The sequence below is a fragment of the Gadus chalcogrammus genome, chromosome 1, assembly GCF_026213295.1.
Source record: "Gadus chalcogrammus isolate NIFS_2021 chromosome 1, NIFS_Gcha_1.0, whole genome shotgun sequence".
NCBI lineage: Eukaryota > Metazoa > Chordata > Actinopteri > Gadiformes > Gadidae > Gadus > Gadus chalcogrammus.
The window spans coordinates 7225604-7252408 of NC_079412.1; the positions used below are offsets into that span (position 1 = coordinate 7225604).

Consider the following 26805-nt stretch of genomic DNA (forward strand, 5'->3'; position numbering starts at 1 on the left):
CTCTTGAATGCTCATTTCAAAATGGTTGACCTCCACTGGAGCGTGCCAGTCATTATCCCACCAATGGTTACATGATTAAGCTCCAATCCCTCATCAATCCCTTATGATGAGTGATCATCATCCTACTACTTTCATCATGTGTGCTAGAGAATAGATAAAAGAAAAAATCTCTTATGCTTATCCAGGGTTTCCCCAGGTTTGATCAACCCAAATGTAAGACTTTTTTTAGACTTTTTTAAGACCACTTCAATGAAAATTAAGACCTACATCGCACCCATTAAGCGGTCGTAAAACACCAGTGCATATGTTATTCATGTTTTTTTGGAACATATGAAACATTCATGTCAATACATTAATGAATGTGCCAAAGGATAAGTGTGCACTCACCAATCAAAGAGCCAAACTGAGGGCCTAACTCAAGGCCTAGAGGCCTGATGTCTCTTAAGACCATGTACCCAGAAATGATAATAAAAGATTAAAAAAACAATACACAAAGTGATGGTGTGAAAGTGTAGCTGTATTTTTGGTTTAAATATCAAACTTTCAACACACATATAAACAAACAAACTCTTTTCAAATTGCTGTAGTTTCTCAGCATTCAAATTTCCTCAACCATTTCAATGAATCCTCCACTTGCCTCGTTGACCTCTTTTACTAACTCCTTCGTAATGTATGGAGCCAGCCCGAACCCTAACCCTAACCAGTCCAGACATGGTGAATAATGTATGATAGTAAGCATTATTGGCCCTTAACACTAATATTCGGAAACAACACTGCCTAAAAGGATATTGACCTAAGCAACACCAGTAGAGACTATACTTTTCCCTGAACTTTTAAACGTTGCAAACGTGCAAAAACATAATTAAATATTTATGTGGCATTCCGTCCAATGCTTACAATATATCTGTGGCATTCAGTAGGCCAATGCTGTGGTAAAGTGTGTAAAGTATGACCAAGTGTTTCTTTCTGTTCAATAGATAGAACTTTATCAATCCCCTGTAGGAGAAATTTGTTAATGTTTGTCCCTATAAAACAATAATGGCAACAAAAAAAAAATACAAATCATGACGGTAACTCTAAAGTCAAACCGTCCAATCTGAAGGCTCTACTTAACCAAGCCCCCTACTCACTTCCAGCAATGCAAAGCGAACAGAACTGAGGTGGGGAGGGCGTAGCTTAAGTGGTGTGTGACCGACCCAGAGAAACGCAACGCAAATTCAATGTGATCATGTATGAGGCTTTGATAAAATCCCGGACGATTTAGAAATTCCGCTCGGACACTTTTTTTTTTTAAAGTGTCTCAAAAAGTGGGCATGTCTGGGCAAAAGAGGACGTCTGGTCACCCTTCGTAAGGGGAACCCATTTGATTCCTACCTGTTCCACTGTTAAATAGTGGCGCAAGTTGGTGGGCGCTCTCCTGGTCATTTCTCTGCGTGAGAAATACGAAGTGTGGCGTGTGAGCGTGTGCATGGGTTGAATTGCGTGTGTCTGACGCCGAATGCGTGAGACTTGAGAGCCCTGCTTCCCCATGATGTGGCTTCTCCTCTCGACTGATTATGTTTGTTGAGATTGCCGGCGCGAAAACCCAAAGTATTGTTCGCGCATACTCCAATAAATGAGACGTTCTGACGCCCCCCAATTTCCCCTTGTGTTACAGTCCGGTTGACTACGAAAACATATCCTAGTAGGAAAATTAAGACCGTCTTTAAAAAATTAAGACTTGGGTAACGCAATTTAAGACTTTGACATTTTTTTGACTTTTAAGACCCCGCGGCTACCCTGTTATCGATTCAAATCAACTAACTGTATTTTGCTTCCATATAATGAAAATAAAAGAAAACAAGCTAATATAAGCTCTATAAATGTTCTGTATTGGAAGACACAACTGTAATAATGTTATTCAACCACAAGGCGTGAAGGTGTGGCCCGCTGTCGGCCCATCCTAAACGACCTGTGCTGAAAGCGGTCAGTAATGAAGGTGGATACCTCTCAACAACATGACCATGCTTCCCCATTCTGTCATCCATCCACCAATGACACTTACACTCTCTCTCTTTATTTATACTAGAGTTTTTCAAACTCTAGTTGTACTTAAACCCATAGCTATTGTGGTGGGAATTCCTGACCACGTGAAGACCACTGAAAAAATGCATATTCCAACAAATACAGAGACACAGGATGTGAAAACAAAATGTTGCCATTACAGCTATAATGTGAAAACCCCGGTCGATATTCTAACAAATGTCTGAGCGCATAATATAACATTTTGCCTGTAATTTTACAACGCATACAATTTTGGTTCACCTATTACGAAATGAAGCAAGCATAATAATTGTCTCCCGACGTTATGAAGCAAGCATAATAATTTTAAGTCCTCCGCATTTTCACCCATTTGAATATCTGGAGCTTCAACCCTGAGGGGGATAGTGTCGCGTTCTTGAAGAAAGTAGTCCAATCTGGATCGCTTTTAACTCACTTTATTTGTGTTTCGGTATGGTTAATTTGAAGCAAAAGGAAGGAGAATTGTATCCAACACGCGTGTGAGCGACAAACAGCAGACCTTCGTATCTATCTAGTATCTCCGGGCTGCCACATGTTTTTGACCTCAAATCTGACAAAAACATGTAGGCCACGCCTACTTGGTTTGTATTAAGTAGGCGTGGCCTATGTGACGTATTGGCTCCGACCTCCTCACCTGTCTAAAGGCGTTGCCATCTGTGGCTGGAGTAGTTATTGCAGCTTGTATGTTCGATCCTGCTTCCTAGTGGCTATGTGGGGGTAATGCAGCTTATGTGTTTGATCCTGCTTCCTAGTGGCTATGTGGGGGCAGCTTATGTGCTTAAAATACGTAACAATAGACACTGCTGCAAAGATGCATCATATATTCCGTTGCATTCACGACATCCGACCGATGAAAGATTGGAGCGTCTTATTTTGCTTCATTTCCCATTCAACAAACACTCAAATTAAGTTGATTTCTGTGTTTAACTGAGAAAACAGGGAGCGAAAGGACGGGAACCTATAATCTTTTGCTATCTATATTAAATAATAATAAATAAAAATCAATGCACACGTGCTGCACAACCCATGTATTGTTATATTTATTGTATGATGTGTACTACCTGTGCATTCACATCAAACGCATATGATAATACCTTTCTTTTAAGGACTTTGTTGGGGGCTCAAGGAGGAGAGTATTATTGCATTTTAGCAACAAAGAGTAGTCTTGTGATGGACTATAGAGCTCGTCAGTCCGCCCCTTCCGGTAGACCCCCATGGGACCTTTGAGATCGTAAAATATGAATGTGTTTCAATGGAGAGAAAGTAATTTTCTCTTCCCAGTCTTCATAAGCCCTGGATTACACATGTTATTTGTGGATTTCAATTATAATTGTTCATGTCGAGAGTTTGACCGTTTATTGTGCAATTGTTCAGTTAAAGGCTGTAGAGAAAACTGAAATGAGAAAAACCTCATGTCTCGTATGTGACGTCACGCTCCCTGCGACTGGCGTGGACAAGACCGACAATCTCCCCATCGGCATAACTGAAAATCTACACATGCCCCGACTTATAATGGTTTTCACCTCTTTGGATGCTGTTATCCTCCCCTTGAAAAAGAGCGGTAAAGTGGAGCAGAGAGATCGCCATGTCTGTACAAGAATGGTGGTGACGTATATCATTCGCGTCGAGAGCAGCGAGGGGCTGTAGTTCATAAAGCGGCCTCACACAAAACCTAACATTATCAAACTTCCTCGCGATTTTTTTTTTTTTTCTTTGCATGAAATTTATTATAATTTAATTCCACAAACAACATATGTGTAATCCCGGGCATTCATTGAAACCAAATCTAATTTTCCTAGCCCAGAGGTCCCATGGGGGTCTTCCGGAAGGGGCGGACTTAGGAGCACTATAGACATAATTCCCCATACTGGGGGAATTATGTCTCAGTATGGGGAATTATCGGTCTCCTAAAACACTTAAATTGTACAAACCAAAACTTTAATTTAAATATTAATGCAAACATACATTCAACAACACCTAACTTTAAAACGTCTGACATATATAACATATATAATAAAGCTACTGAGGAGCAACCTTGGTGTAGCCCTCATTATTGCATTTCCTCCGCAGCAGGGCCCGGATCTCACTAACCATGGTGTTGGGGAATTTCTCCCTCACCGTGTCTGTGAAAACAGGAAGGACGCATGTGATTTAAGACTTAAGATAAACAATATATTACATTGACACAGACTAGTGCTTGTGCCCATTGGGGGCGTGCCCGCGTGCCAAATCGGAGCGTGCAAAACGTAAAAAAACGCAGCCCCCGGTACGCCACGTGCCCCCGCTACGCCACGTGGTCCCGCTACGCCACAGGCCCCCGCTAAGCCACAGGCCCCCGCTATAAAAGCAACTCTTTCTATTAGGCTATCATCATTACCGTAACATTCCTAAATTTTACAATACAAATACGACATAAAGACGCTCTCAGGTGCAAACGTAGCCCCCGCTACGCCACAGGCCCCCACTACGCCAGTTGATCCAGTAACTTTACTTTGATTACTAAATTCAAGCATTATACTTCGATAAAAGCAACTCTTTCTATTAGGCTATCATCATTACCGTAACATTCCAACAGACTATAGCCAAAGTTAGCTGACGTTACAAAGAGTATTTCGGAATCATTTCACTACCGATTTGGAACTGACTTACCTCCAACGAAAAGCAATTTGGCTGCAATAGGCTTCGCCTCTTGTTGTCGCCGTTGTGTAGGCAAAATTACCTCTATCCATCCCTGCTCCGACATGAGGTCTTCCCTGCAGTTAACCGTTATTTTTTTAATTTCTGTATGCAAGACGTATGACGGATGTATTTTCTGCCGTCTTGGAAATAAAACAAACCAAACATTGTCATTGTTAGACCCGGAGACATTAGGTGCTCAGTGCTCAATTTCAAATAGAACACTAACCGTCCGCGCCAAGTGTATTTCACTACACCACCAATTGGCGCCCTAAATACTACATTCTCATTGGACATCGATTTGCAGCCGCACACTGATTGGATGGCCGTTATAAACTTGCTATTTTCAAATTTTGGTTTAGCCTTGGAACTTCTTTAATAGTTAGTCGTTGGAGCTAGTAAAAGTAGCCATTTCAGTATTATTTATCTGTAATTTTTTGATTAATTCAACCCTTTGGTTGTGATGTATGAAATAACCCATTCCATCAACTTACAAGTGGAATTTATGGAAATATACTTAAACTTCTAATGAAGTGAAATTAAAGTATACTAAAAATAAAGCATTTTAATAGTGTATTACTAAGTGTACTTTTCAGAATCACACTGAATGACAACTATAAGTTTTTGCAATTTAGTATACTTTTTCTAAGTACACTGAAATACAGCTTAAAATTAACTTGCATTAGAGTGAACTGTAAGGAAGTATACTTAAATACACTACTAATAAAGGGAAATTTAAGTATACTTTAATAAAGCATTTTAATAGTGTATTACAAAGGACTTGAAACAAAGTGTACTTTTCAGAAGTACACTAAAATACCACTTTAAGTATGTGCAACTTAGTATACTTTTTCTAAGTACACTGAAATACAGCTTAAAATGTATTTGCATTAAAGTGCACTTTATGGAAGTACACTTAAATACACTTCTAATGAAGTGAAATTAAAGTATACTTTAATAAAGCATTTTAATAGTGTATTACAAAGGACTTGATACTAAGTGTACTTTTCAGAAGTACACTACATTACCACTTTAAGTATTTGCAACTTAGTATACTTTTGAATCACACTGAATGACAACTATAAGTTTTTGCAATTTAGTATACTTTTTCTAAGTATACTGAAATACAGCTTAAAATTAACTTAAATTAAAGTGAACTTTACGGAAGTATACTTCAATACACTTCTAATGAAGTGAAATTAAATTACACTTTAAAAAAGTATTTTAATAGTGAATTCCAAAATACTTGAAAATGAGTGTACTTTTCAGAAGTACACTTAGGTACAAATTACAATACACTTACAGTAAAGTACACTTTTTATAAGTACACTAAATTACCACTATAAGTATTTGCAATTTAGTATACTTTTTCTAAGTACACTAAGGTACAATTTAAATAAACTTAAAATAAAGTATACTTTTTAAAAGTACAAAGCAATACCATTTTAAGTATTGCAGAATTAGTATACTTATTTTTAAGTACGTTAAAGTTGAATTTAATGACATCTATTGTGAAGTACACTTTTTAAAAGTTACGTTAAGTATACTTTAAATTAAGCACAAAAAGTAAAAGTATACTTGTACTAACTTTTGTATAATTGAATTGTGCTTGTAATACACTAAAGTATACTACTTTTTCACCTGGGTAAAGAGAACAAATGAGCTTAGATTAAATATTACAAACTTTGTGATGATGTTGAGTAAAGAAAGGCAAGCATTAATATTTACCTTTAACTTTTCAAAATACTGGCAGCCAAGAAGTTCAGCGAGCTCCAGAAGGTCAGCGTAATTTGTATGATGAGCCTGTTCCTTTTTTGTGAGGTGGTAGAGGCACTTGAAGCCACCAATCATGGCCTCGTGTTCATCACGGGGTCAAAGGCAACCAGCACTGAGGACCCTGTTCAAAGGTAAAAAAAAAAAATAGATATATATGTATAGATTTTCAATCAAATGTGGGATGAATTTTTATTTAAGCCTGAGAGAGTTTTCTGAACAATAAGTAATTACATATATTAGTAATTAGTAATTTTACCTTGAATCAGTGCAGCGTGTGTCTTCACACTGTCTTGATGGTGTTGAGTGGCCGCGTGCTTGTCCAGGTAGTCACTTCGGAAAAGCTGGCACCCAACCTCAATAAATGGCCGTGTGACGGCCCCCGCTTTGGTGCTTGTTTGTGTTGACGGCACAATCGGCAGTACATTCCTATGGGGACAAGATTTTTGATGCTTTGTTTTTTTTCTTTAAGAAGTTGAAGAACTATGATTGTTACGTTAAAGCATCTGAGAGATCGAGCAAGAAACTGCTCCATAGGTTAGATGTGGAACTCACCATGGTCAGCTGTATAGTACAGCCAAGGCTTGAATCTTGGGTTCTCCATCCACAACGGATCAAAACCAGATTGCCTATGAGTACTCGGTGCTGTAGGTACTCTTGCTCTAATTGGCCCTGCTCTTTCTGGTCCTCCTGGTGCAGCAACAACTGCACTTTGCTCCTGTCCTGCTTCTCCTTCACTTCATCTGCTCTGGCCTCCACTCACATCTGAGCTTCCCTGCCTCACAGCCTGTCCTGTCTAGTAGGAGATATGCTATGAAGCGTCCGTAGCGCAAAGATAAAATAACATTAGTTTTTTCCTCTTGTTAAAAAAAAAATATATATATTCAGCAGCGGCGGTCATATTTCAGAAGCGGCATACCGCCGCTGCTGAATGCATATAGGGGAAACACTGGACTTGTGTGGACGTCCTGTAAACACGGACCTACCGGTAATGCTTGTTAAACTGCCTTTTTAAATAAACTCTAGGTTTGCTCACTAAGTTGTTGGTGCTTCGTTTTATGTGTAGGGACCCTAGTCATGATACTGCAGAGGTTTGGTGCTATTTTTAGCAATATTAGTGGTTCAAAAATGCCAATTTGGAAGCAAAACTCTATGCTCCAAGCCAATAACATGGACGCCAAACATTGAGCCGGGGGAACTCTAATCCTCAAATTTCAATGAAAAGGGAGGGAGGTCTTGTAAGACGATATGTTCTTCTAAAACCACAGCTACATTTTGAAGTCTTGCAGGAGCGGAACTTTGATCCTCCATCACAGAAAGTATCCCCACAATGAGACACCTTGTCTTCTCCTCTTCTGGGTCAGTATCCTTGTGATGACAGAAAAAGACAAATGTATGATTAATAAATGAAACAAAAAGAATAAGCTCTTACTCTCAAATAACTATAAAAAATATTACATTTATTTTTCCTTGAGACACTTATGTTAAAAAACAGAACATTTCCATCTTGTATATCAGTAAGTTTCGGATTAAATAAAGTAATAGCCAACGAAGTATAGCTTTTTACGACACTTAATGCATTGACATAAAGAGGGAAAGGAGAACATTGGAATGGATAAACTGGATGAAAATAAAGGGCAGAGAGGTTAAAGTCAATAACAGAATAAACATTATGATCCAAGCAGTCTATTTTACAAAAGAGGAACAGTATAATCCAAGTGACGGTTGCTACTAATGACCACTCACCAGACAATTCCTGAATAGCTTCTCCTGACTGTCACAGAGAAATAAACGCTGCGGTCTGTCTGTGCTGTTATGTAATTTGTCTTAAACACAAAGAGATGGATAAAACACATTGCTACAAAATCAAAGTAACATGTACTAAAGTAGAGAGCAAACAGGAAAACGTCAATGGTCAGTTAATCAGATATATTTCGTCCAATTTCTTAGTTTAATTCATTCGTTTTTATTCACTTACTGTAGGTAGAGGACTAAACAAATTTAATCACACAATTGACTGTATCACTTAATAAAGCACACATGGATGAAGTATTGGCATACAGCTGTTTTCTTTCACATGTAGTCAATTGTAGATACATGCAAGTCTAAGGGTTAATCATAACTTGTGATAAATATGTGTATAGCTTTTTAACTGCTACACGTGCCACTTTCTTCTCTAATAATTTCACCCTTTTATTGTTGCCGCTTTTTTCATTCAAACAAAATAATAATATACCAACCTTCTAAGCATTTTTTTTTTTGTTTAGAAAGTTATGGAGGCTCTAAAGATCTAATTTGAAGATCAAAGTAAGCTCTCTTCAGAACTGTCACCTTTTTTTTTAATATGCACTATATCCTTATCTTTATTTATTATCTGGTCGGTGCAATCACTAATACTGGTGTTGTAACAAGTTAATTACCCGATGGGTAACTTTCCACAACATGCAACTTATTACTGCGCTTACTTAAAATATACCTGTTCAACCAGTCTTTCAAGAATGTCATCCATCTCAGGCAGAAAAGCTGCCCTCCTGGCCAGATAGAGTCTTGAGAAGTCCTGGAGTGTGCTCATTAATGGCTCCTCTAAAGTCGTCTAGTAGCTTCTTGTTGGTGATCCGATAAAATTCTTCCTTGATCTGTTTAATAAAGGAAGGACAGTAATTTCAATTTCAACATTTGATTATTTTTATAGGAATTAAACCCAAATTTTCATATTTTGTACAAACTCCATTAGGATAACATTTCATCAGCTGCTCACCTCTGCCTCGCAAAACAAAGCAGGCCATTTCCCTTGCACTTCTGAGACCATAGGCTGTGGCTCCACAATCTCCTTGCGCCTCAGTGAGAAAGTCAACTCCATCCGCTGCTTTATGAGTGCATCATTCTTATTCCTCCTCTGTGACTCCTCAACCAGTCCCAGTCTTTCCTCCTCCAACGAGTTATCAGTTTGGTTATCGGGATAGTCGGGAACATGGTTAATCTCACCTCGCCTTGGTCTCTTCAAAGAAGACCCTGCACCATCACCTTCATCACTCCTCCTTTGCCGGTTCACGCTCAAGCTTGGACCTGTAATTACCAAGTTTATATTTGATGAATGTCTTCCATCCATCATACACTGTTCCACTGCCAGGTTCACAGAGGCATGGGTGCTTACTGACGAGAGCTGAAGCAACGGACGCAATCTGGTCTTGATCCGGATATGCTTTCACTTCAAAAGCACCCTGAGCAATCTTGTCTAACATTTTAATTTTCATGTTTCTTGTTATGTTGGTACCTTTGTTGGTATTGACATATTCCAAAATGCCTTTGCGCAACTTGAGTTCCACATCCTTGGAGAAGGCTGGAATTGGAAAGGGGGAAGGCTACTCTGATACACTGCGCATATAGTTCCTGATGAAAGTAGAGGGACTCTGGGGTGATTCGCTGGTGGATACACTGGCTGTATCAAGAGATGACATGGAATCAACCGAGGGTGACTCTTCAAAAGTGAGTAAAAGTGGCTCGTCCCAAAGAATATGCAAGATGACACGTTCATGTGGCAACTCTGCCATCGTGATCAAATTGCAGAGCTCGTTATTGAAGTCTGGGTCCTCATACTGTAATGTGAAGTTGCCCTGAAGTACAAGATTTTCCCGAAGTATGTTTTTCAAATCCTCAACTGATTCAGGTACTTGAGGAAGCACCACTTTCCGTTTCATATTTGGGGAGATTTTCACCAACAAAGTTAAACCCTGTGTTAGAGGAGACATAATAAATAAGACGGAAGGTTTAGGTTGCAGAAGTTGTAAAACCAGTCTCATTTTAGGTTCATAAACAGATAACATCGTAGTAAGGCGTTATATTGTGTCAGTAATATCTTTATGACATTCCATGTTGTGTCTCTTTAGTTGAGCAGGCACACTTTAGGAGTAACCAGTACCTTTCCTCCGACTGAGTAGGCGATCAATGGAAGATGATTGTTGAGGGATTCAGGGTGCAAGATCTCAGTGTCTGTATAGATGTTCTCCACAAGCTCAAATGACCTAAAATGTTCCAGGTACAAAGATGTGAGCTTTTTACCAACAAAGGCTACTTTTTCTTGGTTAACTACTATGGTAACTATTTTGTAGAATTCTGGCACGATATGCTGAGGACCTCAGCATATCAGGTCCCATGCAAATAAATATCTGTAGAAAGGGACAAAGTTTCAATATTTGGATATTTCCTTTCAATCGCTGTGCTAAGGACAGCATCCAAGGAAGCCATTTTGATGTCAGCCACTTTCTCAACATGTAAAATTGGCTTGAACAAACTTTGACTATCAAAATGGCACACCATCATCTGCTGGTGTTTTGACGAGAGTGTCAAAAGGACAATTTTAAAGTTCCGAACATCATGCATTGTTTTCTTTAAAAAACTGTTTGGACTAGGGCTGCTCGATTTTGGAAAAAATTAAAATCAAGATTTATTTGGTCAAGATTGAAATCACGATTGTTGAAACAATTCTTTTTGAGTTTGAAAAATGCATTTATTTGGCATTTCAAAAAAACAACACGGTAACTGAGTTTTCAAAATTCTTAAACTACACAATACGCAAACTGTTCAAATAAAAAAATAGAAAATGTTCAAATTGAAAATAATGTACGAATAAATATGTATCCAGCTGTTCTGTAATTTCAATAAAACTATCAATGAATAAAATAAATATATTAGAAAATTAAATAAGACAGCAACTTAAATAAACTTAAGAGTAACTTTCTTGTTTTTAGTGCACTGACACATTTTTAATCTAACGTTTCTTGTAAACAACACTCAACAAATTGCATTTTGTAAAATGATCCAGTAATGGATTAAGGCTGGAAGGACTGGCCTGGCCCATCATACTCAGAACTCACTGAAATGAACTGGCCAGAAACACCAGCCTGTTAACATGATCAGGCTTCAGAGATGAGCGCAAGCAGGAAACAATATTTCCACTAGTGCTAAAGACTCTTTCTGAAGAGGAACTTGTGGCAGGAATACACAAATATTTCCTGGCCAATTTTGAAAGATGTGGGAACATCATTTGGGTATCTCTCCACCACGTCAGAGGGTCCTCCTCAGGATCTAGTGTCTCCATCTGGAAGTAAGGCTGGATCTCAAGAGTAATGGCAAGGTCCTGTTGTGGAGGAGTGGTGGTCCCTGCAGCATTGTCTGTGGCGACCTTGAAGAGGCTGCCCAGGCCCTTCTTCCTCTCTTTGCAAGCACCAGCATCCTCTGTATCAGCAGGCCTAGCTGCTGTTTCAAGAGGGGCTTCCCAGAAGCAATTAAAGAACATGGGAAACAGTTGTGGTGTTAATATCAGAATATTTGCTTACAATGCATGCACTGTTATTATTATTATTAATAATAATAATATTATTATTATCATCATCATTATTATTGCCCTGACACTGGCAGTTATCAAGTCCTTCATCTCCACTTTCAGTCGGTCTACAATGGATTCAGGGAGGTCTTCATCAACATATTTTAATTTGAACCTTGGGTCCAGGGCAGACGCCATGTCAAGTAGCTCTTGTGTTGCTTGGTCACTGTATTTGTCATCGAGATACTCCAGTATCTTGTGTTTGATGGTTTTGGCAAGTTCTGTGTCACCCTCCTGGTCTTCCAAGATTGAATTGTTGAAGAGGTAAAGGGTTCGTTTTACAAAAGACCCACTTACATATTTCTCTCCAGAAAGTTCATCTGTGAATTCAACCAGGGGGCTAAGTGACTTATTGAAAGCTTCTAGCACATCAACATCCTGCCAGGAGAGGGTGAGATGTCTGAGTTTACGGTCATTAGAGAGCACCTGGGCAACGGCCTTCTGCTGCTCAAGGATCCTCTCGGTCATGGCCTGCCTAGAACCATATCTGGTTTGACATTTTGTCTTCAGGGAGTGTTCAGGCAGATTCAACTGCTTCTGCACCACTTCAAGTTCCCTCTTTTTTTTTCCAGCGATAGGTAAAACTGCTGACAAACTTGTTGCAGACCCCCATTGCACGGCTGATCCCGGGATCCTTCATTGAATTCTCTGTGACAACAAAAATGAAATAAAAATAAAAACACATTTAGTATCACATAGCATGACAGAAGAGCAATCATGCTATTATATACAATGACACGATGATCCGTGGAAGATCAGCCACAGCGTGGAATCCCTGGTTCAAGCGGGTGATGTCTTCCTGCGTCGATGGGAACCGGATCTCCCTGTCAGCAAGCTGAACCAGCACCTGTGTGACTGATGTCATGGCTATGGAGATGGAGGCCTTACGCCTGATTTCCACCGGGGACGTACGCGCCGCGAAACGGCTGCGAACTCTGCCCTGCGTCAATTTCCACCGGGCGCGTAACGGCAGCGTAGCGCTGCCTTGCGAGCCAGCCGTATTCACGTGAGATCACGAGATCAGGTGATAATCCCAAACCTAATGTACTCACCTTCCACTCCCAAAACTACTGCTATTAAATGCCAGGCTTAGTCCTTTCTGACATTGTCCTTATAAAAAGGATGATTTATTTCATAAATTATTTTATGTTGCTCCACTTCGACAATCAGTCTCTCGTCGTCCATGTTGCCGTCCCTCTGAGAGCCTTTGATTGATTGACTGCTGACCTGGTTCCACCGACCATGACGTAATGTTGATGAAGTAGTGATAGGCTACATGAGCTGAGTATTGTGTTTTATTTTGAAAATTGACCGGATTATTATTATTACAATTATATTGTGTATATATATTATAATTGGGATGGTGAAATTGGACTTCCGCCACGGCAGGGGGCAGTGTGGTAATGGAATCTCAGGATCATGGCATCAGGGAATAGCCCAGGGGGTTTTGATATAAACAGCTGTTTTGTAAATATCTATAGGTCGGCACAAGGTGTGGGTATATATATATTTGGTCATTGTTTATTTAGTGTCATGTTTATTTTGTATTCACACAATGTACTTTCTGTTCAGTTATGTAGAATTGGTAGCTTTAGTTACAGAATGTTCCCCCAACTAGTGGTCTGGCCCATACGGCCTTGATTGGTCCAATTAATTTCCCTATTTAAGGGCTGCCTCATTTGGTGTTTGGTCGGAGCAGGTTTTGCGCAGGTTAAGTTTAGAGATAACCCGGTTTTGCTCAGGGTATTTAAACCCGCGATCACCACAGCTTTTACGTGATCACAATGGCATGCCCTTTTGACGAGAGGCCGGTTGATATCGGAGTGCAAATAATTTGTGCAATTCAAAGAGAGAGATTAATTAGACCACGGCTCGACATATTGTCCTTTCCGGAGGACTTTTTGCTGGAGAGATATCGTTTTTCACATGCTTCTTTGATATATTTAAATAACCTTCTCCAACCCTACATTGCAATTGTTACCAATCGTGTATCTGCCCTCAGTTCACTACAAACAATTTGCATAGCTCCAAGTTTTTTTGCGACGGGTAGCTTTTTATACAGTGTAGAAGATGCTGAACACATAGGCAAAGCCACGGTCTGCCGCTCAGTACGTAAAGTTTGTCTTGCGCTGAAGCGGTTGTTGCGTAACTTCATCAGCCTGGAAACTTAATTTCCAGGCCATAAACCCATGATACGCATGAAAATGGAGTTTCACCAACTTGCAGGTCAGCATTATCTACTTTAAGTGTTCCCAAATGGCACCGAAATTATCCTTGTTGACTTTTCATCTGGGTGTTATAGTTCAGGATTTCCAAATGTAATCGGGTGCATTGATGGCACACAAGTGCTCATACTGGCCCCATCTATAAATGAGGCTGATTATGTGAACAGGAAAGGCTATCCTAGTATATACTGTATGTTCAGGTAAGTGTACACTTCCTATATTGGTTATTTCAAATATCTCCATGGTTTGTTAATCGCTGTCAATCTTTTTTTTCTTATCACTAGATGATATGTGATGCTTCCCACATAATTACAAATGTAGAGGCAAAATGGCCTGGTTCAGTCCACGATGCCAGGATGTATCGTGAATCCAATTTGAGCCGTAAATTTCAAGAGGGTGCGTTGCATTATGAACGTATCATAGACCTCATATTGTGCTTGTGCAAGATAGCTCAAAGTTTGTATTTAATCGCAGGGCAATTCGGTGGTTGGATCCTAGGAGATCGAGGGTATCCATGCCTCCCGACGCTCATCACCCCGTACCCTAATCCCGCTCCTGGACCGCAGACGACATTTAACCGGGCACACAGCAGAACCCGCGTTAAAATTGAAAATACATACGGGATATTGAAGTCCAGATTTCCCTGCCTACTCGGACTAAGAGTTTGTCCGTAACGGGCATGCGATATAATTGTTGCATGCGCCGTCCTCCACAATATAGCCACCCTGCGCAAAGAGATGCCTCCCCCCTTTGACCCGTTCCTCAAGGAGGAACACATTCCGCAAATGGATGCAAGGGCTGGACAAAGGATGCGAGACCATTTGCAAAAATCATTTCAATTAAAAAAAATAAACCACCCAACACTTTTTATTAGTTGCTGAGGGAGGAAAAATACTATAATTAGGCATTGAATAGCATTATCATGTCCTCGTTGAATTTCTGCCCAACCTCCTTTTTTACCTCTATCAGCAGCTTCGTGTACTCCATTTGCAAATCAGCCTTAGCGATTTCCCGCTGAAGATGAAGACGATATAATTCTTTAGTCGTCAACTGAAATAGAGGAAAATATTGTTTTAACATTCAAGCGACATACTAGGCCAAGTAAGTGAGTAGCCTAGGATATGTCTTACATGCTGATATTGCGACCTTGATGTACCCGCCGCTTCCTCGACCAGTCTGTTAAGAGACAAGTGAGTTTGAGAACACTGTTTAGTTTAATCGTCAATGACGGAACTGGCAAGAAAAAGCTAGGCCTATACCTCAGTTCTTTCAGACCCGTCCATGGCAATATTTTCATCGGCCTCCTGTTATACAAAGAGCAATTATAGGCCTATTGGCTTAGTAGTTTGAGATGCGCTTACAACAGAACTTACATAAAATGGAGGATGTTCATTCGTAGCCGGCTCGATTAAAACCAATACTCTGTCTTGATCGGTGAAGTTGATTAATTAGTCACGTTTTGGAATAGAGCCACATATACAACAGGCATACAACAAACGGGTTTTCTACCCAGCTACAAAAGAACATTTGGAACATTTGCGCTATGACACGCACACGGCTTGCATGTGTTCAGAGACACAAAAAATTAAATACAAAAAACCTACATTCAACCAGTGGGTTGACAGTGGATGGAGATGGCCCCGGACTCTCTGAGGAGGTACCCCCAGGTATCCCCTCCATGCCAGGGCGCCCTGCATTAATGGTTAGAGCCAGCTCCTCAACCGGGGTGAAGGTAATTGGAGGGCCCGATCCAATCTGCCGACTGTCGGCCCTCTTACCAAAAATTTAAATACAGGAGGAGTGACAAATAGGCCTATGATATGTCAATTTTAATGCCGGACTGACAAATATGTAGGACGATGGTGGGAAAAGCTTACCAGCTTGTACAACGTTTTTGTATTTCATTCTTACTTGTTTCAAAATTCGTTTGGGTGCCGTCGGATTACATCTTTATAGATTACAGATTATGGAATGTTAAAGCTTAACTGAGATAGGCAATGAATTGATTCATAGTTCAAATATTTAGGATAGTACTTTTACCATGACACTTACGAAGTCAGCTATCCTCTGCCAGGCTTTATTTCTCATTATGGCAGATGCTTTAGTGTTGCATTTCCTCATTATCACTCCCTTTTCCTCATCGTAACTCTCCAGGAGAACCTGGAGGTCGAGATCAGTGAAATATGCGGCCCGTTTCGCCATATTGATCAGGGTTTCCATGATCCATACATCACGTCTTTATAGGTTTGTCGTGAACGCGCACAACCCTGTGTTAACCAACCCCGAGTTGTTTGAACTAATGCATAACCGCTGCTGTGGAACCGAAAACTCTGGGTTAGTCGGCACAGGGTCAATCAACCTAGAGTTCAGCGTTAACTCAGTGTTTGTTAACCCTCCGTTCGTGGAACACCCCACAGTACGAGAGCTATGTTTTAATAATAATAATAATAATAATAAATTTTATTTATAATGCACTTTATATTCAAGAATCTCAAAGTTCTTCAGAGAAAAAAAAAAACGATTAAAAGGGGGAACCTCAAAGAAAGTTTAGCTAAATGCTCTTTTAAAGAGATGGGTTTTGAGGTTCCGTTTAAAAAGAGCTGTAGTCTGTGGAGCCCTCAGGTGGTCAGAGAGGGCGTTCCATAGTCTAGGGGCAGCAGCAGAAAAGGCCCGATCACCCATGGTGCACAGCTTCGTATGTCAAGTTTGGAGGGTGTGAGTGGATCCTGAACGGAGTGTACGTGAGGTTGTCGGGGGGGGTGAGGAGTTCCTGAAGGTAGAGGGGGGCAAGTCCGTGAAGGCACTGGTGGGTGAGGAGGGAGACCTTGTACTCAATTCTGAGTGGGACAGGGAGCCAGTGCAGTGATTTCAGGATGGGGGTGATGTGGTCATGCTTGCGCACCCTCATCAGGACCCTGGCAGCACTGTTTTGAATGTATTGGAGCCTCTGGATGCTCTTGCCAGGGATCCCAATGAGGAGTGCATTGCAGTAGTCCAACCTGGAGGAGACAAAGGCATGGACGAGCTTCTCTGCATCAGCCAGGGTGAGTGATTGGCGGAGTTTGGCATAATGCTGTCTTACAGAGGTGTTTGATGTGGGTGTCAAAATTAAGTTGTGGGTCCATTTTAACACCAAGGTTGGTGACGGATGTGGAAAGGGGGATGTTTTGGCCAGAGAAGGTGACATTGGTAATGGTGGGGGAGCGGAGCTGATGTGGCGTGCCAACAAGGATGGTTTCCGTTTTATGGCTGTTAAGTTTTAGGAAGTTGAGCTTCATCCACGCCTCTATCTCCTCCAGGCAGGTGGTCAGTGTGGATGTTGGCAGAGGGGCAGAAGAAGTGGGGGTTGTCCTGATGTAGAGCTGTGTATCATCAGCATAGCAGTGGTAAGATAAGCCATGCCTGCTAATGACACTACCCAGGGGGAGCATGTACAGTGAGAACAGTGTGGGGCCCAACACCGAGCCCTGGGGGACACCGCAGGTGACGTTGTTGGTGTGTGATTTTGCTTTGCCCAGGGCAACGTGCTGAGTTCTGTCAGTGAGGTACGAGGTGAACCAGTTCTTTACATTTCCTGATAGTCCAATGGTGTATTGCAGGCGGTGAAGGAGAATATTGTGGTCAACCGTATCAAAAGCAGCTGTTAAGTCCAGGAGGATGAGGAGAGATGGGGAGCCGGTGTCTGCTGCCATCAGGAGGTCATTTGGTCTGACCTGTTTTGGTTAGGCTATGTTATGTTATGCTATCTTAGGTTATGCTTGCTGATTGATGCAGTCATTTTCTTTTCTTTTGGAACTTTGCTTTATTTTTTTGGTGAATGTTTTGGAAGAAAATAAAACTTCACTTCTTTTTGAACTGAGACAATTGCCCTCATTTTTGCCCACACTCTCTGAATCTTGTTGGCCGTATCCCAGATACGTGGGGCGACCTTACACCTGCACTGTGGGCGTCGCGAGATATTACGCCTGGTCGGCCTCACCAAGTGAGGATGGGCAAACTCAACCAGCTCCATAGTAATGGCCCTGTTGAGGCAATAATTGCGGAGAATTGCCTCATCTGTAAGCACCTCCAGTGGGTCGGACGTGGACCGTATGAAGGCGTTCACGTACACCACTTCACTGCGGCGCTCTCTGCGTCTATTAAGCTTGATTATTCGTTGTAACGCTGACAATGCTCAAAGGTCTTCAGAAGTATTCACAGCATTTATAGGAACAGGATATAGGATACCATCTTCTGGAGATTATTGGTAGGCAGTTTGCATTGGTGGAAATTTAACAATCCAAAAACATTTAATTGTAGCTTGTTGCATTTGGAGTAAATTATTATTAGTGATGAGGCCAAATTAGATCGAGGCCATTGTGTTACATCATGACAGATGTGAAAAATAAATGACATGCAGCCATTTATTGATTTGTGAGATTAATTTAAGGTGCGGCACCGCCTCATTAGTTTCGTTTCCATCCAACTTATTTTCATATTGAGCATTCATGTAAATTCACCCAAAGAACATTTCCATCTACAGTATTTTGCCTAATTAAGGGAAGGCGATTATAACGCAGCTGTGGGATGGAAAAATGATTTTGCACAATGCAACAAATCCAAATTGTTGCAAATTTCACATTTTACCTAGACCAACAGAGAAAAAAATACTTCAAATTGTTGAATACGGATTTTAATGACACGAGGGGTTGGATTTTGGAGGAATGGACATTGGCTATTAAACCAAAATAATAGAGGGGGCGGAGAATGGGAGTCATTCAGGGCCTGTGGACGAACATACAATTAGAAACATTAAAGAAATATCAAAGAAACATTTGCACGAATATGGAAACGAATAGCTTGAACTTACTATGGAGGCACTTGGTGAAGCGAGGCCAGTTTCTCCATCCGATAAGCCAGTTCCTCCCTGATGCCCCTCAGAGTTGCGATCTTCTTTCCCTCCGATCTGAGGAGCTCTACGCTACACTGGTTGCGCGGACGAGACAAGAGGCCGAGGGCCATGATACGGTGAAGCGTGTTCGGTGATGCTGCTTCCACCAGACAGAGGGGATTCTGGGGACACCCGTGATGGTGTGTGGCAGAGGGGGCCAAGTCGTGTGGAGGGGATTTGAGCGGTGGTGGATTGGTGCTGTGAAGGGAGATTACGGATAAGGCGATCGTCCGGTTAGGATGGGGTCTGGGAAGTATGTCCTGGAGAGGGTGGGTGCTGAGAGGGGTGTCCTGGTGAAGATTGGGCCTGCGATTTGATGGGGGTTGTCTCTGAAACTGACGTTGACGATGGATTGTCCCTTTGCTGGGTGTGCATTCAGTGCACGTCAATACCCCCTGGAACTCACTCCAGTTCCTCAGAGCCCAGCAACCCAATTCCGCGCTTCTCCAAAGGGGTGAGGTCTGTAAGAGCCGGCCTTCTCTCGCTCTCTTCTGAGTTTTGATGGCTTACATTTGGTTTGACTGGAGTTGTCGCGCCACTTGTTTCGGACATCATTGATGGTTCTCACACATCCCATACCGACTTCGTTCACCCGCCCGGCGACCTCCTCCCGAGCCCTCGTTGTTTTCGGCATTAGAAATCGAACTCCGGAGAGTAGAGAAAAGGATAAGCCTTTTCTTCTCAACCTCGTCCACTAATGCGCAAAATTCTTTGGTGGAAAAAATTGGTTTACGCGTCATAGTTATTGTAGGCTGTCTTTTCAACAGAGAATGGCCTTAAATAAGGTTGGCCAGAGATTATCCCCAATCAGGTGCGCAGGAAGGTATTTTGAGTGGGGGTGCTGCGGTACTGTCTATAATATAAGATACAGTATTTACATGGGGGGAAAATATGCTTATATATAAACAATATATAGGCTACGTGTTGCATATGGAAAATAAAAACTTGGACATAAACTTCAACACTCTCGGTCTCTCGCTCACTAGCGCTCGCTCACACACACAAAAAAATCGAATTGGCCTATATATCGGTTGCAAACTAACACTTTTTTTTCCACGACATCCGATCGCCGAATATGTCATTAACACAGAGTATTAAATACGTCTACGTTAAGTATTCTGACTTGTACTTGACTATAATAAATCACCAGGTATACGCAATGTCTGAGTTAATTTGAATGCTTTATTCCTCATGCCGTGCATGGTACAATCTTCAGGTTTCCGGTTCAATTGCATTTCATAATACAAGTCCTGCTTTTGGCAGTGCTAAACATTATTTTTTTAATTTCAGTTCCAAGCAGCTTAAATCCAGACAAATTGCCATCAATTAATATTCCCTCTGACAGGGGAATATAAATTGGGGCAAATGGACTCGATTTAGGCTGCTAGGAACTGACGTGGGACGCTCGGAATCGGGTGGAAATAGGCGATTGCATGTATTTGTGACTGTGTGTGTGTGTGTGTGTATTCGGGACACCGGGAGAGAACCGCTTCTAAAACATTCCCCCAAAACCCACAAACGATTTCCAACACGCAATCTAATCAGTTCTCTCCCCAAATTCCCCCCCACACACAGTTAATGAAAACACGTTCAAACGATGGTCTAACGTCCCTCCTTCTGGTAGCCATTGAGACCATCCCGTCACTGCAACTTCAGTCCGTGGGCACCGGCGTCCCGGATACACACACTCACAAAAAGAGTCACAAATACATGAAATCGCCTAATTTCCACCCGATTCCGAGCGTCCCACGTCGGTTCCAAGCAGCTTAAATCCAGACCAATTGCCCCAATTAATATTCCCTGGCAGAGAGCGCGCACAAACAGTCCACACTCACTAAACTAATACCACAAACATGACAATGCCTAGTACACAGATTCTGCACGGCGGCAGCAATAACCAAAAAATGAATAAAAAAGCATGGTCTTATCTATTTTGAAGACTCCAAATGTAGACTTCCGTTCCGGTGTGTTGTCGATAAACCTCTTCATTAGTGGCTGAATGTCCATTTTTGCATTTTTGCCGAAAAAATCTAAAATTCTCTTTTGCGCCATTCTGTTCGTTCACGTCTATTTTCGTCCCCAAAGCCTAATTATTTGTTATATCGTTTTAATATATATATATTTAATATATAAAAATTAAGAACTTTTTTTTTTTTTTTTTTCCTGCAGCTAGGGGGTGCTGCAGCACCCTCAGCACCCCCCTTCCCGCGCCACTGTCCCCAATTGTTTCAATTTAATGAATGGATCTAATTAATTAATGGGAAGCAGGAACATCCGTGAGGGCCATAATGAAGGTAAGAAAGAATTAAAAAATAGTCACAGATCAAGGGCTTAAACCACTATATTGTGCGTTCTGAGCTTGTTTGATTGTCAAAATGTATATATTTAAATCATATAATATGATAAATGTCACGTCAACAATTTCTTTCGGCATGTTTTCTGATATAGGCCTATTCACTTTATTTATTAATTTGTTAATCATAGGCTTGAGATATAGGGCTAGGCTATTTCTTATTTATTGATCATTTCCTGAAGCACAGCCAACAATCAGCCTTATGCCGTAGCATAGGCTATATTCCCCGCCTCAAGTAGGCTTGGCTATTCATCTTAAAAAATAGGTGACACAATGAAGTTTACACGAGGACGCTTGCGCGTAAAAATGACAAAATATTTTATCGGAAGTGCCTTTCATTTAGACCGTGACGGCGTTTTTGGGGCATGAAAACGCATAAATCTGAAACCACCCTCCAGAGTGGAAAAGTTGAATACGCTCCGCCGTAGCGTTGCCGTCTAGACTGCCAAGACGCAAAACACTGCTCAGATCTGCTCACGTCGCGTGCGCGTTTACGTCACATACATGTGCCAGTACAAGGAAATAAACAAACATGTCAGATTATTTCCATGCGTCGGACCTTCAAGCTGCTCTGGCAGCTCTAACAAGTCTTTCCACGCAATGTACAGGATATGTACAGATAGTATTACTGAACAGAGAAGGATCTTTTTGTTTTTTGCGGCACGGATAAGAGAAGAAGGAAGATTATACGCATGCGCTCAGACATGGCGGTGTTGTGTGATAGTGTATCACAGCACCATTTAGCCGCCTGACATGCATACCCAATCGAATTCCACACACTTTTGCGTCACCGTATGCACGCAGATTTCCTCCCGAAAACGCTTGTCTAAACGCGGAATAAAAAGTGAAGACGCGACGCCACTTTTGCGTCTTCTGTTCAGACCGTCATCGTGTAAACGTAGCCTAAAGCAAAGTTTGTGCAGCTTCCACCTGTGAATGATATAGGCTTCCGCCTGTGAATGATTGAATGTCTCAGAGCAACTCCAAACTCCGCCTAGTTATTGGAAGTAAAGAGAGCGTATCCAAATTAACAAAGTTTTGCAGCATATTGCCGTGGTTATTTAAAAATGTCTTTCTATGGGTATGATCAAATATATACATATGGATCAAAAGATCCACAAAATGGGCAGTGTGGTATTGGATATATATACCGGACTTTAACAAAAGATAGTTATAGGTTCAATCATTTTCTACCTGAATATTCTATTGAGATGACTGGGATAATAACAGCTCATTAGGTGGATTGAAGAAGTTAAGCCATTGAGAACTGTTATATGTACTGATTACATTGCAGCTTTACCTTGACACAGGTCATTCATTAAGGGAAGATTTAATTATTGAAATTATACAATTATTATTACAACTCAGAAACCTTGGAATCATTATTCAATTTTGTTGGGTTCCAGCTCATATGGGCATTAAAGGAAATGAAGAGGCTGATAAAATTCCAAAAAAAAATGCTTGAAAATAAATATATAGGAATTAATGTTCCAATCGGGAAGGGTGAAACCAAATTCATAATTACATCTGTAATCATACAAAACTGGCAAAGGGAATGGGAAGAAGAACTAAATGCTAGACACTACAATAATGTACAGATGAATGTGACAGGGAAACGGTTTAATTCAATAAGCTTAAGCAGAAGGGAAGAAGTGGTTTACCCCAGACTTATATTAGGACATGCAGGTTTGAATGCAACCTTACAAATAGTAGGGAAGGGTAATGGATTATGCATAGAATGCCAAGATAGAGAAGTAGAACATGTACTTTTTGCATGTGAGAAATATATGATAGTAGAGCCATATGGCAGGAAATGGAAGGAGATAACTCAATTCATGATAACCTTGAAGGAAAGGGGATGACAAGGGAGAGACTTAAAGCCTTGTTTACAATTCTTAATACTGATATAATGAAAATAATATAATAATAATACAAGTATAGATTCTACGACGTGCAGTATTACACACTCCTGTACTGTTGGTGGCGGTACAAAAAAAAAAGGTCACCTCCCAGAAACAAAAGAAGAAGAAATTCCGCCTTCAGAAAACATCAGTTCACTATGTATTAGCTGATAAGCACGCAGATAATCAACGAAGGGGTCAGATACATATTTCTATGTTAGCTGGTGATTTTGGGGAATTACTCATACTTCGGCTGCCACATAGTGCAACTGGGCTTAGTAATAAGTCTGCAAAATGCTAACTTCCTGACTGTTTTGGGAAACGCACCCCTGATCAGATGATGGCAGCAGTATGTTGAGATAGATCAATACCATCTGGTTTCTGAAGAAACTGCTGGTTTCACTGTTGCAGCATATAATCCGTAAATCTAGTATGCAACAAAGGCCAAACAGATTGATTGTATTCATATATGGGAGCATTCACATAAATGAGCAAGGCTGACTTATATGTAGGTCAGCTAAATGTATATTTTGGATTTTAACGATGTCAGATAGCCTATATATGGTTGTTCAGATATATGAATGCATTAAATCTGTATTGCTAATTGTATATACATATTTAAGGTGTGTTTCATTGTCAAAAGCGGTGATGAAACCAGTCGACTGTCCATCAACACACTGGGGGGGTGTGGATTACAGGACTGTGGAGATAAGAACAAACATGTGTGTCCGTCATTTTTTATTTTAAAGACGTGGAAAATTCTGTTTATGAATGCGTAAGAGAGAAAGAGATTGAGAGAGAAGGTATGTATGTGTGCATCACACATAAAAGCCACTCCCTCTCCACTGTCTCCTTATTGCTTTGCAGGAGATCTGTCCCAGATGGCAGGAATCCACCTCCAGCCTAGAGTTCCTCATCTCTGGGGGAGAAAAAACGCAAGATGCCCAAAAATATTATTTCTGCTTTATGACATAAAAAGTTCACCTCTCCTCTGAGTATTATTAACAGAGACACTGCTAAATGAGTCGAGGAGCAATAAAGGAAGTGACAGGAAAAATCTGCAAACTTTACTTACTCAGCCCTTTCTTCGTTTTGCTTTCCTCGCTGTGTGTGGCGAGCATGGGTGTGTGTGTGTTTGTGTGTGTGTTAGGGGACTGGACTAATGCATATCCATGTATGTGTATCCATAACCGACGTGTGCAGATCAAATCATTTATGCCTTCTATCAGTTTTTCAGACATGTGGGACATCACACATGGAAGCATCACAAACACTAATGGTTTTTCACACGCTAGTGCGTGTTTTAAAAACATTTGAATTAGATCCTCCTTTTGATTCTCACCCCCATTAAGTAATGGACCTTCGACTCCCAATCAACGATAACCAGCAGAACCACCAACCCATTAATGATCTTTCTACCGTTCTCGGTTTGCATTCTCTTCACTGCTTGAATGTGTACCAGGGATATATCGGGTGTTTAATCCATGTTCAATTCAGTAATACCCTTAGACTGACCAATATTTTCGCATAGATCATCAAGATTTGTCTCTGTTTATTTCTGAGAAAGTAGAGTATGAATCCATTATTCAGATTAATTTGACTGTGTTCAATGGGAATCTAATGTATGTTATGTTGTCCTGCATCTATTATTATTCATATTCACTGTGGCTGTTTTACCAATTTGCAATATTCTTTTACTTTATAAAAATCAATTGATTGTTAAAAAAAACGTATGTTCACATAAATGCGGCCTCGCACTATAGGCTACTACATGACTGCCTATTCATTAGAATGTGTTTCTACTAGGTGTCATCCAGATACTTATAATTAATAGAATTCCATAATCACTCCAGTAGTAGTCTAATAGCACAGATTAAACCCATACGAGGAGTTGAACAATACAATGGTGCGCTCACGCATTGAAGACTTGATTGTGGAGGTGTCTGGTTCAAGATTAAGGGGTGGTATTATGCCAACAGGACTGAGTGTGATTAGCCATTACAAGCCGTATGAAAATCTGCCTTTTCCTGTGGTTAAGTGACATCACAAGTGGGATTGATCACCCGATGTATGATACAGTCATATACATTTTCTACAGTCCACTGAGTAGGCTGGTTGAATGATCTATCTCCCACTTTTCAAAACGTTTGTAATGGCTAATCACACTCACACCTGGTGGCATAATGACAAGCATCAATGCAAGATCCTGCTTTCATAGCGTGGGATGAGGCAAGAAATATGTTATTTCTACGTACATATTATTATATTGTATCAAGCAGCAAGGGAATGACAAGTAATGAGGCCAGGTTATTACTGAATTGCAAATCCCGTGCCCCATACACCGCACAACTCTGAGAGTGGCCTTTATTTCTACAAGACACCGAACAATGGAACAACCCTAACCCTCTCCCCAGGTGTGCATGCTCCAGCCCCGTGTGTTGCCTTATCACAGAGTTAGCCTGAGCCTGGAGGGTGTGGTCTTGGACCACCTGATTGCGATCCAGCAGCCTGCGAAAGTAGTCCATCACACTTCCCCCAGTGATCTCGGGCGGGGGCCAGACCATCATGGCCAAAGGCAGTGTTTCCGGCACCACACAGATCTCAGGCCAGTTGGTGAAATAGTCCATGGCCTCCATGGACGGATTAACATGACCACGGGCCCGGGACACCAATCAGCCATGGACCGCTACCAACACGCAAATACACGCACTAGCACACCGAATTTGGTTGCATATTATAACTCATGCAATCCACAATCACACACATTAAAATGCAGCTTGCAGCCAGGAGAGAGGGAAAGAGAGATTATTTAACCCCGCGGCTGCGGGCATGCATAGTGCCAGCGCTCGTCTTAACGGCAGAATATGGAATCTGTCAGGTTAATGACTTTAAAAGCACCTAATGACTTTGTAACGAGTTCAACGAGCGCTGGACACAGGCTTGGCTTCTTCCACCAGGAAGTTATTTTATTGTCTTTCAAAAACGTGCAACCAAAGACAATTGGACAAAATGTAAATTATATTCTGCTCAACGCGATCTCCGTTGGCGATCGGCTCCTTTCTGCTGCCAATCCTTCCTGGATTCCCCACTCACTACAAGACAAAAGCAGGCACATAAGTACAAACACTCCCTGATTGGCCTGAGTGCCGACACCTGCCCGCACTCAGGTCCAATCCCCCCAGCCAATCCGGTGCTCTCCCTACCTGCCCATACTCCCCCTGCAGGCCAGACGTCGCACGTCCCCCCACACACCCCCACCGCCCGACACAGGCCGGGGTCACATCCGGCCGCCAACGCACTCCCCCCCCCCAGAGCGGGAGAGGAAGTCCGCCACGGCCATCTGCGCCCCAGGCCTGTGCACGACCTGAAAATTAAAGGGTTGCAACGCGAGGTACCACCGGGTGATCCTCGCGTTGACGTCCTTCATGGAATTGCTTCGGGGTATCGGGTTGCGTAGTCGATCAGGACCAACACAAATCGATACCCTTGTGAGGAACGTTCTA

At 41.4% G+C, this 26805-nt stretch overlaps 1 long non-coding RNA gene across 1 annotated transcript; it reads right to left on the reverse strand.

Moving 5' to 3' along the window:
- Positions 1–6226: 6226 nt before the first annotated feature.
- LOC130379590 (uncharacterized) lies at positions 6227–8015 on the reverse strand. The gene is made up of 3 exons (XR_008895137.1): positions 7066–8015; positions 6770–6939; positions 6227–6634 (listed from the first exon to the last, which is right to left on the reverse strand). It is a non-coding gene; the product is annotated as an uncharacterized LOC130379590 (long non-coding RNA).
- Positions 8016–26805: the final 18790 nt, after the last annotated feature.